The 13,040-nt window shown below is 44.2% G+C and overlaps 1 long non-coding RNA gene across 1 annotated transcript; it reads left to right on the top strand.

The window, feature by feature from the left end:
* The first annotated feature begins 7,902 nt into the window (after positions 1-7,902).
* On the top strand, positions 7,903-12,152 carry LOC113649296. Its single transcript, XR_007140174.1, has 3 exons — positions 7,903-8,260; positions 9,791-9,870; positions 10,469-12,152. It is a non-coding gene; the product is annotated as an uncharacterized LOC113649296 (long non-coding RNA).
* Positions 12,153-13,040: the final 888 nt, after the last annotated feature.

A 13,040-nucleotide genomic window follows, 5' to 3' on the forward strand; every position in this document is an offset into this window, starting at 1 on the left:
TGTGTTTATATATTAGAGCTTTAGATACTCACTGTGTTTTTACTCCTCAAATCTTTTACTGTTCACTCGTCACAAAATGGAGCTGCTGACTTTCACTTTCATTACAGTTTATACTGCAGAGGGGGGAAGGGCAGTGACACACACACACACACACACACACACACACACACACACACACACACACACACACACACACACACACACACACACACACACACACACACACACACACACACACACACACAGGGGCGTAGACATGTCCCCCGCACTTTTTTTATAAAAAAAAAAAGTCCCCTTCACTTTTTTAGTGGAGAGTTGTGTTCACCTCATGTTGAGGTTTTAATGGAGCAATGTCCGTAGTGTGTGTGTGTGTGTGTGTGTGTGTGTGTGTGTGTGTGTGTGTGTGTGTGTGTGTGTGTGTGTGTGTGTGTGTGTGTGTGTGTGTGTGAGTCTTTAAGATAGTCTATACATAGGGTCGCCACCCGTCCCGTGAAATACGGAATCGTCCCGTATTTACAGGCAAAATGACGCGTCCGTATCAAATCAATACAGGACGCCATTTGTCCCGTATGTTACACAGGTCCACATTATACAGCATCCCATGCACACCACCCCACCCGCATTGTGTGGGGACGCGTCCGATTCTGCCCCTGATTGGGTAATACTCGTTGCCATCGTTGGTTTGATTGGTTTGTTTTAGGGTTACGGGCCGTGAATCACGGCCAATCAGAGTCAGAGGAGGGCGGGACAGAGTCAGAGTGACAGAAAATCCATATGAAGATGGCGTCTCCAGATACCTGACCTGCTCCAATACTGCACACTATTACTTCTGGTCCGCTGATATTCACTGATACACTGATATACATCCACTGATGTTATTATGTTCATGATGTTCATGGAAGATCTTTTGCAAGTTTGCAAGTTATAATCACTAAGTTATGGATCTGTTAATTTAATAATAAGTTAATAAAATATGGTTCACATCTCACAAGTTCCTCCAAAAGCTTATTTTTGTGTTCACAGTCACAGTTTGTTGGTGTATATTTATTATTGTCATAGCTGTGTATTCTATATGACCACTTAAGTGATAGTGAGAGACTGAGTGCATCTGTTCACACTGATTTCAATAGCAGACATCTTATTATAATGTCCATTGGTATCGATCTTAATATTTTTATGAATACATGTTATGATATACCACCACTGGCACGCCATCGGGACAGTGGTCATCGTGGCCCCGAGGGGTGTGGCCCCCGCTGCGGCAGGTGTCCCTTATTTTTCTGTATTGAAGGTGTCAACCCTATCTATACATGACGTTCACGGCAATCAGTCACTCACTTGTCACGTCATCATCACGTGGCCCCAGTACTGTAGCTCGAGTCGCACCCGCGGTTCAGCATTCGGTTACGATGAGCTCAAAGCGGCAAAAAACGCTTCAGTCCTTTTTTATAAAAATGTCAATGGAATACAAATTGTGTTGCACAATGTTTAGTAACTCTGCCTGTTGCTCTTGTTGAATAATTAGCAAGTTTTAATTTAAAGGATTATAAGGAAAAATAGCTGCTTTGACAAAAGTTATATAAACTCTTTTATAACGTCTTTTGTTTTAACGAGTGTGTTATCAAAACCCTTCAAATAGGAATAAAGATAATGTTGAGCTGAGATTTTACAGCATTAACTCTGGCAATTCTACATAATATCAAGTATGTGTCACTGTATGTACACGACAGAGTGTCCATTTGCAAGTGTCCATTACTGTGTGCCATGTACTGTACATACACAAAATACAATTAGAAATATGTAAACAATTTACTCTTAGTACCATTATAAGGACATCTTTGTACTTTATACTCAAAAGGGTACACATCACTACCTTAGAGTACCAATGTGTACCTTAATGTACAACTATACATTTTTGGGGTTAAATAAGGTACAAAGATGTCCTTTTAAGGGTACTGTCCCAGTGGCAAGCTGTTCTATTTCTTTCTTTCTTTCTTTCTTTCTTTCTTTCTTTCTTTCTTTCTTTCTTTCTTTCTTTCTGTTTTATAATCATATATAATCATAACGCATATAAAGCATGATTAAAAACATCATGATTAAAAATAAAGCCTGCTCATTTACACAAGGGTTAACTGAAAAAAACAACAACACAGATAACACTAGACACCCCCCCACACACACACTTTTTAAATGATAGCTACGCCCCTGCACGCAAACACACACACACACACACACACACACACACACACACACACACACACACACACACACACACACACTGGTCATGTCTGTAGGTAAAACACAGAATGGAGTTTAATTTATTAGGACATTCCACAAGCAGAATGGATTTGACTGTCGGCGCTCTGAAAAGTAATAAAAAAGACATATGTGCTGAATAGAGACAGTAAAAGTGTGTGGGTCCAATATTATTGGTCATGTAATGGTTCTGACGCCCGTGACTACAAATATTACACCAAATTGTTTTCATTTATACACAATTTGTAACATTTCCTCTTTTCGTCTATTAGTCTTTTTGGCCTTATTATTTGTCTCTTAGGACGTTTTGTTTGTCCTACAGCATCCTGTCTATTTACAGTTACAGACTCTTTAGTATTGCTTTGCATTTCTAATTGTTCATCTTGCTTTGCAATTTCCACATCATTTGTCTCACTCTCATTGATTTTTATTTCTCTCTGAGGCACTTTTAGCAAATGTCTTGTGTTTGTCCTCATTATTAGTGATGGCCGGTTCGTGAACGAATCGTTCTTTTGAACCGGTTCTTTTAAGTGAACTGGATGAACCGGTTCACCAAATCGGACTGATTCGTTCTAAACAGTTCGCGTCTTGAGTCAGCGCTGATCCACAGGTTACTAAAGTTACTCAGCTGCGTCGAAACGCTATGGGAACGCCCTCTGAGTGACCGCGCTCTGAACCACATGTGTAATCTGACCAATAGGCTTTGGAAGCTACAAATGGCTGCGAGATGGACAAGACGCTAGCTTCTGCTCATTCAGGTAAGCGCTGTTTTCTGATACTGTGTTTTTCTGATCGAGTGATGGCTAGCAGACAGAAATTCCGAAAGTGTGTTTTTCCGTGTCCCCGTTTTTTTACCGGGAAGGATTCGCACGATCGATGCGTTGTTTGCTTGGGAGTGGAGCATGCACAATCGGCTCTCGAGGGAGTCGATTGCTCGCATTGCAGCCGCATGGCTATGCGCATGCTTCGCTCCCGGAGAGCGCTCTTCGAGAAGAGCGCTCTCCCTCGCGGCTCCGGTCCCGCTCTTGCCGAGGCAAAGCAGCGCCGCCGCTCGTGGGGCTCGCAGGTCGATTTAGCAGCGGGATTGGAGGCGGTTGTGTCCTCTTCAGCCTCGTCTGCTGAATCGAACTCTGGCTCTCGCGGAGAAGCAGGCCCGATGGCTGCTTCTTCTCCCGGTGCGAGCACTGCGGCATTACATGTCTCTCCCTCCGAGGAAGGAGAGCTGATGGATGCTAGCGAGCCCGTTGGCTCCTCACAGCCTGTGCTGTATGAGGAGCTCCTCGAGGTCATGACACAAGCCGTAGCCAAACTGGATTTAGATTGGCCGGTGGAGCAGCAGAAGCAGCGCACACCCAGTAAGCTGGATGAGCGTTTCTTGCGCCCTGTGTCACTTCCTCGGCGCCGGAGCCTGCCATTTTTTCCCGATCTGCACGCCGAGGTGTCCAGATCCTGGAAAACCCCGTACTCTACGCGCACTTCTCCTAGTCACTCCTCGCTTTACGCGAATGTGGTTGGGGCTAAGGCGTGCGGCTACGGGGCACTGCCACGTGTGGAAGAGACGCTGGCTAGCTATCTCTCCCCAATGTAGCATCATCGCTAAAGGCTCCGGTTTTCCCTACAAAGCCGCTATGTGCTACGTCAGCCTTAGTAGGGAAGGCTTACGTGGCAGCAGGTCAGGCCGCGGGCTGCCTCCACACCATGGGTGTGTTGCAGGCATACCAGGCTGACCTGCTACGTGATTTGGATGAGGGACTTAGCTCCGGGACCACTGATATTGAGGAGTTGCGTCGCACTGCCGACTTGGCTCTTCGGGCCACGAAGCACACGGCGCGGGCCGTTGGGCGGTCCATGGCGGCCCTGGTGGCCACAGAAAGGCATCTGTGGCTCACCTTGTCCGACCTCCCGGACAAGGATCGAGCTGTGCTACTGGACACACCGATGGCTCCTCCTGGACTGTTTGGCGACGCTGTGACGACGGTCGTACACAAGTTCGAGGAGTCTAAAAAGAAGTTGTGGCTACACGATTCAGTTCGCGTCCTCTCCTCCCCGTTTCAACGGGATGTGTCCCACCCTGGTGGGATCCGAGCAGGCTCTGGCCCTGGAACAAGAAGTGCACACACTCCTGAGGAAAGGAGCCATCGAGGTGGTCCCCTCCTCGGTTCGAGAGTCAGGCTTTTACAGCCCGTACTTCGTCGTTCCGAAGAAGGATGGCGGGTTGCGTCCCATTCTAGATCTACGCTCCTTGAACCGCTCTCTCAGGAGGCTCAGGTTCAGGATGCTCACCCTCAGGGAGGTCGTGGCTCAGATCAGGTCAGGGGACTGGTTCGTCACAATAGATCTGGAAGACGCGTACTTTCACGTTTATATCCTTCCTGCACACAGGAGGTTACTGAGGTTTGCTTTCGGGGGCGAAGCTTACCAATATCGGGTCCTCCCGTTCGGCCTAGCACTCTCGCCCCGCACCTTCACGAAATGCGTCGACGCAGCACTGACCCCGCTGCGGCTCCAGGGCATCCGCATTTTAAACTACCTCGACGACTGGTTGATTCTGGCTCAGTCGGAGTGCCAGGCATTGCGTCATCGAGATGTCGTCCTCGCCTGCATGAAGGTGCTTGGGTTTCGGCTTAACGCCAGCAAAAGCGTGCTCTCTCCAGCACAGAGAACCACCTTTTTGGGCGTGATCTGGGACTCGGCCCGGATGCAGGCACGGTTGTCACCTGCTCGGGTCGAAGTCATCCTCACCTCAGTCAGGAGAGTGCGGGAAGGCCAGCCACTCACTGTGAAGCGGTTTCAGAGGCTGCTAGGGCTCATGGCTGCGTCATCCAGCGTAATCCCGCTCGGCCTCCTGCACATGAGACCCCTCCAGTGGTGGCTCCGGGGCAGGGGGTTTTCTCTTAGGGGAAACCCATATCGTTCCATCAAGGTCTCGCGGCATGCCCTTCGAGCCTTGGATGTTTGGAAAGACCGAACGTTTCTGTCCCAAGGCCCCGTGTTGGGGGCTCCATGTCACCGCGTGACGCTAACGACGGACGCCTCCCTCACGGGGTGGGGTGCGGTCATAAGTGGCCACTCCGCCCAAGGTCTGTGGAGCGGCCCACGTCTCTCGTGGCGCATAAATTGCCTGGAGATGATGGCGGTGTTTTTGGGGTTAAAACACTTTCTCCCGGACCTGAGAGATCGCCATGTATTGGTCCGCACGGACAATACCGCGGTGGTCTCCTACATCAACCACCAAGGGGGCCTCTGATCTCGCCCTTTGTACAAGTTAGCACGAGTGGTCCTCTTGTGGTCTCGGGACAGACTCCTTTCTTTGAGGGCCATTTATATCCCGGGACGGTTGAATGTCAGGGCAGATGCCCTGTCGAGGCAGGGGCCGAGGCCTGGGGAATGGTGTCTCCATCCCGAGGTGGTGGAGTTCATATGGCGGAGGTTCTACAGAGCCCAGGTGGATCTGTTTACGACTCGGGAAACCTCTCACTGTCCCCTCTGGTTCTCTCTCTCACCCAGCCCCGTTAGGTCTGGATGCCATGGTACAGTCGTGGCCGAGGCTACGCCTGTACGCCTTTCCTCCGATTGCACTGCTCCCTGGAGTTCTGGAGAGAGTTCGCCGGGATGGAGTTCGTCTCCTCCTTGTAGCACCTCGATGGCCGGGCAAGCCATGATTTGCGGATCTGGTGTCCCTACTCTAGGGCCCTCCGTTGGAAATTCCTTACAGGAGGGATCTCCTCTCACAGGCGGGCAGAACCCTGGTGCACCCCCGCCCAGAGCTGTGGAGGCTGTGGCTGTGGCCCCTGAGGGGGCACAGTTCATAGCGGCTGGTCTCTCTACCGAGGTAGGAGAGACCCTTCTTCGCTCCAGAGCTTCCTCCATTTACAGCCCCCGAACAGGAGCGACAGAACCGACTGTGTCCAGTGCAAGCACTGGTCACTTAACTCCGCAGGACGAGTTCATGGAGAGAATCGGTGCAGCTGCTCGTCTGCTACGGCCCTAACAGGAAAGGTTTCCTGGCCGCTGTGCAGACGTTGAGCAGATGGGTAGTGGATGCGATTGTCGGCTCCCAAGCCCTCTGGCTTCCCCGCACCGTTCGGGGTCCGAGCTCACCCCACACGGAGTGTGGCGGCCTCTACGGCCTGGTCCGCTGGAGTGGCACTCCAAGACATCTGTGACGCTGCGGGTTGGTCCACCCCGCTGACCTTTGTCGGGTTCTATGTCCTTGACCTCAGAGCCACCCCGGGCTCCTCTATCCTACGTGCAGGTGCCGAGGCCCTCACTCTTTAAGCAGGGTCTGGTCAGTGTGGCGTGATTGGACACTCGTTCCCATAGCGTTTCGGCACAGCTCGAGTTCCGAAAGGGAACGTCTCTAGGTTACGACCGTATCCCTGCGGCGCTTACCTTCTCTCACAGGAGCTAGCGTCTTGTCCATCTCGCAGCCATTTGTAGCTTCCTGTTTACGCGACGTCACCCGCCGATGAGGTCACGTTCCAAAGCCTATTGGTCAGATTACACACGTGGTTCAGAGCGCGGTCACGCAGAGGGCGCTCCCATAGCGTTTCGACGCAGCGTCTCGTTCCTCAGGGAACTAGGGTTACGGTCGTGACCTAGAGACGCTCGAGCTGTTGATACTGCGCATGCTTGAATAACTGAACCGATACAGCGAATCATCAGTACACTGAACTGAGAACTGTTTCTTTAGGACACGTCCGACATACTGACAACGGCAGGCACTAAATTCCAGGGGTTTTGTCCCACGACGTAAAGTGGGCGTGTTTACGGAGGTCTTGGAAAACGCCCTCTTTAAAAAAAAAAAAAAAAAAGACGTCACCGATCATGCGCAGAACGCTGTTTCATTTGCGAGGGCATTTCCAATCCCAGGATCATCTCAGATGGATAATGAAGGTGAAATAAAAGTAAAGCTACGATGGATAATGAAGGACAAAACAGTCCTACAGATAGATTTTAAATTTTATATCTATTAAGCTTACATTTACATTTACATTTACATTTACATTTACAGCATTTGGCAGACGCCCTTATCCAGAGCGACGTACATAAGTGCTTAAATCTCTAACACTGAATACATTAATGCTGGTTCACTAGGTTACATACTTAAGATAACTCCGCATAGCTTCATTATCTTACAGTTAAGCTGTTTTCGAAAACAAATAAACAACCAAAAACGTTGTTGTATAGCCTGTGTATCTCTCCACAGTTAAGTTATACTGAATGAAGATAAATAAAAAGATCATGGAGACCAAAGTAATAAACCTCTTTATACTTTAATACTTTATTAATATACTTTGTTTCTATCCGACTGGATCCCAACAAATGTAAAGATATGTATCTCAGGTGTTTCATGTCATATTACATTAACAGTTATAACTTCAGATACCTGTCCTGATCTCAGGTGTTTCATGTCATATTACATTAACAGTTATAACTTCAGATACCTGTCCTGATCTCAGGTGTTTCATGTCATATTACATTAACAGTTATAACTTCAGATACCTGTCCTGATCTCAGGTGTTTCATGTCATATTACATTAACAGTTATAACATCAGATACCTGTCCTGATCTCAGGTGTTTCATGTCATATTACATTAACAGTTATAACTTCAGATACCTGTCCTGATCTCAGGTGTTTCATGTCATATTACATTAATATGCAGTGTAAGAAGATAACAGGTATCAGAGGGTAACACTTTACAATAAGGTCTCATTTAATAACAGTTAAAGCATTAACTAACAGTGAGCAATACATTTATTTATTCATGCAGTGTCTGTCCCATAATGTTCTGTTTTTCTTTCATTTTTAATTTTAATTGTATTTTTCCTCATAACAGGTCTGATGACAGTCACAAAAAAACAGAAAGTGACACCACGATGTCTATGGAAAGTAGAAGACTATTCAGAACATGTCCCACTCTCTGTTAAAAGAAGGGTGATATACTGTATGCTTGTCAGCACGGAAAGAACTACAAGAAGACAACCACAACAGATGATTTGGTATGTATCGCTACACATTTTGTTCACCACACCGGTTATGAACTCCATGTGTAAGGGTGAGTAAATGACAGAAATTTAATTTTTGGGTGAACTACTGTAACCCTTTGGTGCCAAAAAGGTTTAAAGGTACACTATGTCATTTTTGCTACGCTAGTGGGTAATAAATAAAATTTTATGCATCTAGTGAAAGAACATTACAGCTAGAGCTCCTCCACAGCAATCGGTGTCTCACTTGGTCTTAAATAGTATAATATGAATACGTAAACACTTAAAAGATTACAGGTGTACTGTACTGATTCAGGACAAAAGACACAAACATGGTTAAGTACACCATGAACACCTCTTCAAATCTATTATGTAAATGTTGTAAAAAAAGGTATATAGTCTGCCTTTAAAATGTAAAAAAAATCATATATTTGCACAGTTTATATTTGTCTACATAACTAATTTGTACCATTTGAGCATATTTAATTTAACATTTTAATGCAGGGAAACAGGGTTTCTGCAGTCATTCAACAAATTTATATACAGTGGCCTTCATAAGTATTGGAACAGTAAAGACAAAATTGTTACCTTTGGTGTCAAGACATATTAATATGAGGCAGAAGTACAGAATGTCACATTTTATTATTGACTGTTTCAACACAAAATGCTTTACCAACTAAGAAGTTCAGCACTTTTCATCAGGATTTCATCCCTCTGCCTAATGTGAGCATAAGTATTGGGACGGCGTAAGTAAATGTAAAAGCTAATATTTAATTGTAAATCCCTTGTAAGCAGTCACAGGAGCGAGTCTGTGACCCCTAGACATCACCAGACTCTTGGGTTCACACTTTTCCAGAGCTTTAATACAGCCAATTTAACAGTTGCTTGTTTTATGTGATTTTACTGACAGTTATTTTAGATTTTTTTTTATTTGTCTGTCATCAAGTGCTGTTGATCTTCTCGGCTGTCCTGGTCCTGGTTGGTTGCTGAAGCTTGCCAGTGGTTTCTATCTTTTTCAGGACATTCCAAGTCAATCTACAGATTTAAATCCTATTGAACAAGCATTTCACCAGTTGAAGAGGAGACAACACAGAAACTCCCCAGACAAGCACAGTGTAATATAGCTGTATTAAAGGTCTGGCAAAGCATTTCAGAGTGTGAAACCAAGAGTCTGGTGATGTCTATGGCTCACAGACTCACTCCTGTAACAGATTGCAAGGGATTCACAATAAAATATTAGCTTTTACTTTTACGTTGTTAAACTGTTCCAATACTTATGCTCACATTAGGCAGGGGGTTGACACTTTAAAAGTCGTTAAAGCATTTTGTGTTGAAACAGTCAATAATAAAATGTGACATTCTGTACTTCTTCCTCATTAATATTTTAATCATATTTATAAATGTCTTGACACCAACAATTTTGTCTTTACTGTTCCAATACTTATGGAGGTCACTGTATGCTATATGAAACTGTTTGTTCACTCACAAATAAATGTTAGTGCCTGGCCAAAAAATATTTAAGTTTTATTTTCTTTTGTTCTGCAGCAAACTGAACATGAATACACAAGAAGAAAAAGGTTCCATGTGGATTGTCCAGCAAAACTTTATGTCTGATATGTAGAAAGGTAAGTATTACATTAGCATGGCTTTATATACACTTTACATAATATGTAGACGGGAATAAGTTTTTTAAAAGTGATCGATATACAAAAAAGTTTGAAAAAAAGCTATTTCTCTTTTTTTAATTTTACTTAATATTTTTTAAACTTTTCAATACCAATAGCTGCACAACTTAATGTAGCTTTAAAACAGTGGGAACATTGGGTCTCATTCACTAATAATTGTGTACTTAACATGTTTATAAGGCCATCAACAGTATTCAATTTATTTTTATTAGTTCCTACATTTTCCAGTAAATTTAGAATACATTTAAGAATCAAAGTTATTGATGAAACATGATTTGTTCATGAAAATATTTATACACAGATTTCATGCACAAATTTGTGCGTTGCTTAGTGAATGAGACCCGGTGACAGATGTTCTTATTTGTCCCATAGTGAGCACTTACCCAGGCTGTCGGAGATGAAATTAAATGATTTATATATTTTATATGTACTGTATGAATGATGGTGAAATGTTAACAATGTGTTTTGTAAATAAAGTTTGTCCACAGATCAAGATAATTTTAGCTTGTTTATTAAGTTGTTCTGTTCTGTTCTGTAGGACATGGCATCAGAGGTGAAGGATATTCTGGCACTACAAGACCCAAACCTGGTGATCAGCAAAGCCTTCAAACTGTGTATTACACAGGGTGACTCGGCCACACTGAAGGAGGGTTGCTGGCTTAATGACAAAAGTTAGAAAAATTAATGGATTATTTACTTGATATGCCTTGGTTTATTGGGAATAATGCATCACTACATTTTTGTAAAGAAAATGGGGGAATAAAGGTTTGTCCTCAATATTTTATAAAAATTTGTATAAAAATGAATAAATTGATTCTGCACTGCACATTAAGGCTGGGTATTGACACAAATTTAACAACCAATTTGATGCCAATAGTATGAAGTAATCAGACAATTGTTGATCATAAAGCACTAATGCTGGATGTCACCAATGTCATGCATTCTTAATGAGTATTTTCCCCTCTTCTCTTTTCAAGGTTATCAACTTTTTTCCTTGCTAATGAACAGATCAGCTGGGAGCCTTAAAGTCTTCTCTTACAGCACCTTTTTCTACCCAAAGCTTCAGAGTGGTGAAGGCCATGCAGCAGTGAAGAACTGGACAAAATCTCAGGATCTCTTCATCTTGGATCTTATATTTGTTCCTTTGCACCTAGGCATGCACTGGGCTTTGGCCGTAAGTCATATATAATAAGTTGGGATGCATTGTTTTAATATTTATGTCTTTGAAAAGTGTAAAACAATATTTTTGATTTTCAGTTTGTCTTTAACTTGCCTATATTGCTTCTAACCACCAGCTAATTGATTTTAAATCCCAGGCCATACAGTGAAACAACCACAAAGTCAATCATCGACCTCCGACCTAGGGTGTCCTGGTGCCACGTGTACTGATGGACACCCTTATGCTTGAACATGGTGTTCGTTATGGACAAACTGTGACTAGCACAGAAGTCCAAAAACAGAACACCACTCGGGTTCAGGTCGACTGAGCTGGGGGACTATAAGCATGGTGAGTGAGCTGAGGGGCTATAAGCATGCCCACACCAGCCCGCCTCCTCTCACCACGGGCAACTCCAGAGTAGTAGAGAGTCCAGCCTCTCTCGAGGACTCGGGTTCCAGAGCCCAAGCTGTGCGTGGAGGTGAGCTCAACTATCTCTAATCGGTATCTCTCAGCCTCCTGCACCAGCTCAGGCTCCTTCCCCCCAGCGAGGTGACATTCCATGTCCTAGAGCAAGATTACGTGTCCGGGGATTGTGTTGCCAAGGCCCCTGCCTTCGACTGCCACACAATCCACAATGCACCGACCCCTTACGGTTCCACCTAGGACCTGTTTGCCTTGGGAGACCCTACCAGGGGCAAAAAGCCCCAGATAACATAGCTTCTAGGATCATTCAGGCTCGCAATTTGACATGAAACACCTGAGATCAGAACAGGTATTTTATTAATATGAATGTCACGAAACACTGCAGAAAGGTTATGTAAAGTTATAACAGAATGAATATAATTTTTAAAAAAATACCCACCATCGCGGACAAGTAACGTTATCTGAAGCAATTTATGCAAACAGCTTTCCTCCAGATCTATGCAAATTATCAAATAGGCCACACCTCCCCTATGACGCAATATATGTTACGCTGTCCTGAAATCAGTGAAAATAAGTGCCTGCCTACTGAGAACCGATGAGCTGTTGTTACTGCACATGCATAATTCACTGAACTGATACAGCAACAAATGTAAATGGTTATGATTTAATGTCTTATCAACAAATGAGTGAAAAAAGTTACATTAGTTTTTGAAACAACTGATGGAGCGAAAGAAACATTTTAAAATTATGCTTTTTTTTGTAAGTTTTTGTAAGTTGATGAATATTAGTTTATTAACTTTATATCTTTAAGACACATAAAACACCCACGTTTGCACATCAATGGATGTACTGGGTGTTTTAGTTGCAAAACGTAAATGTAAGAAACGTATTCAACTAAAGTTATGATTACAAAGAACTTTTCAAATGTGTTAAATTGATTGTATTAATATCTGCCGGCAGCGGCGGGATGAAGGAATTTACATCATGACGTCATTGTGAATTACGTCAGGACATAAAAGAACTAGTGAACTGGATTATTGAACTGGTTCATTAAAACAAACTGTCCGAAAGAACCGGTTCTCGGAAAAGAACCGAACTTCCCATCACTACTCATTATTTTCCCATGCTCTGTTACCAATTCGTATGACCTGGGCATAGTCTCTTTAATCACTTTTGCCAATGGTCCCCACTGCCCATCACATGTCACTCATACAATTTCCTCTTGGGCAAGTGGGCTCAGTGGTCTTGCTGTTTTGTTGTAGTGATTAATCTGTCTTTCATTTGCAGAATTCCACCTACTCCGTACCATTTGATGCTTTACCGACGTTAGCTTTGTCCGTAGTTTCATATTCATGAGCATTTCTGCCCGTGAAAGTCCATTCTCCAGTGGTGAAGCTCTATAATTCAGAATAGCCAGGTACGGATCACTCCCTGTCTCAGTGGCTTTTTTTTAGTTTCACTATTTGAACTCTTTTCTCTGCTAAACCGTTGGACTGCGGGTACAGAGGGCTGTATATAGGGCTTCGCA

Source organism: Tachysurus fulvidraco, chromosome 3 (genome assembly GCF_022655615.1).
Source record: "Tachysurus fulvidraco isolate hzauxx_2018 chromosome 3, HZAU_PFXX_2.0, whole genome shotgun sequence".
NCBI lineage: Eukaryota > Metazoa > Chordata > Actinopteri > Siluriformes > Bagridae > Tachysurus > Tachysurus fulvidraco.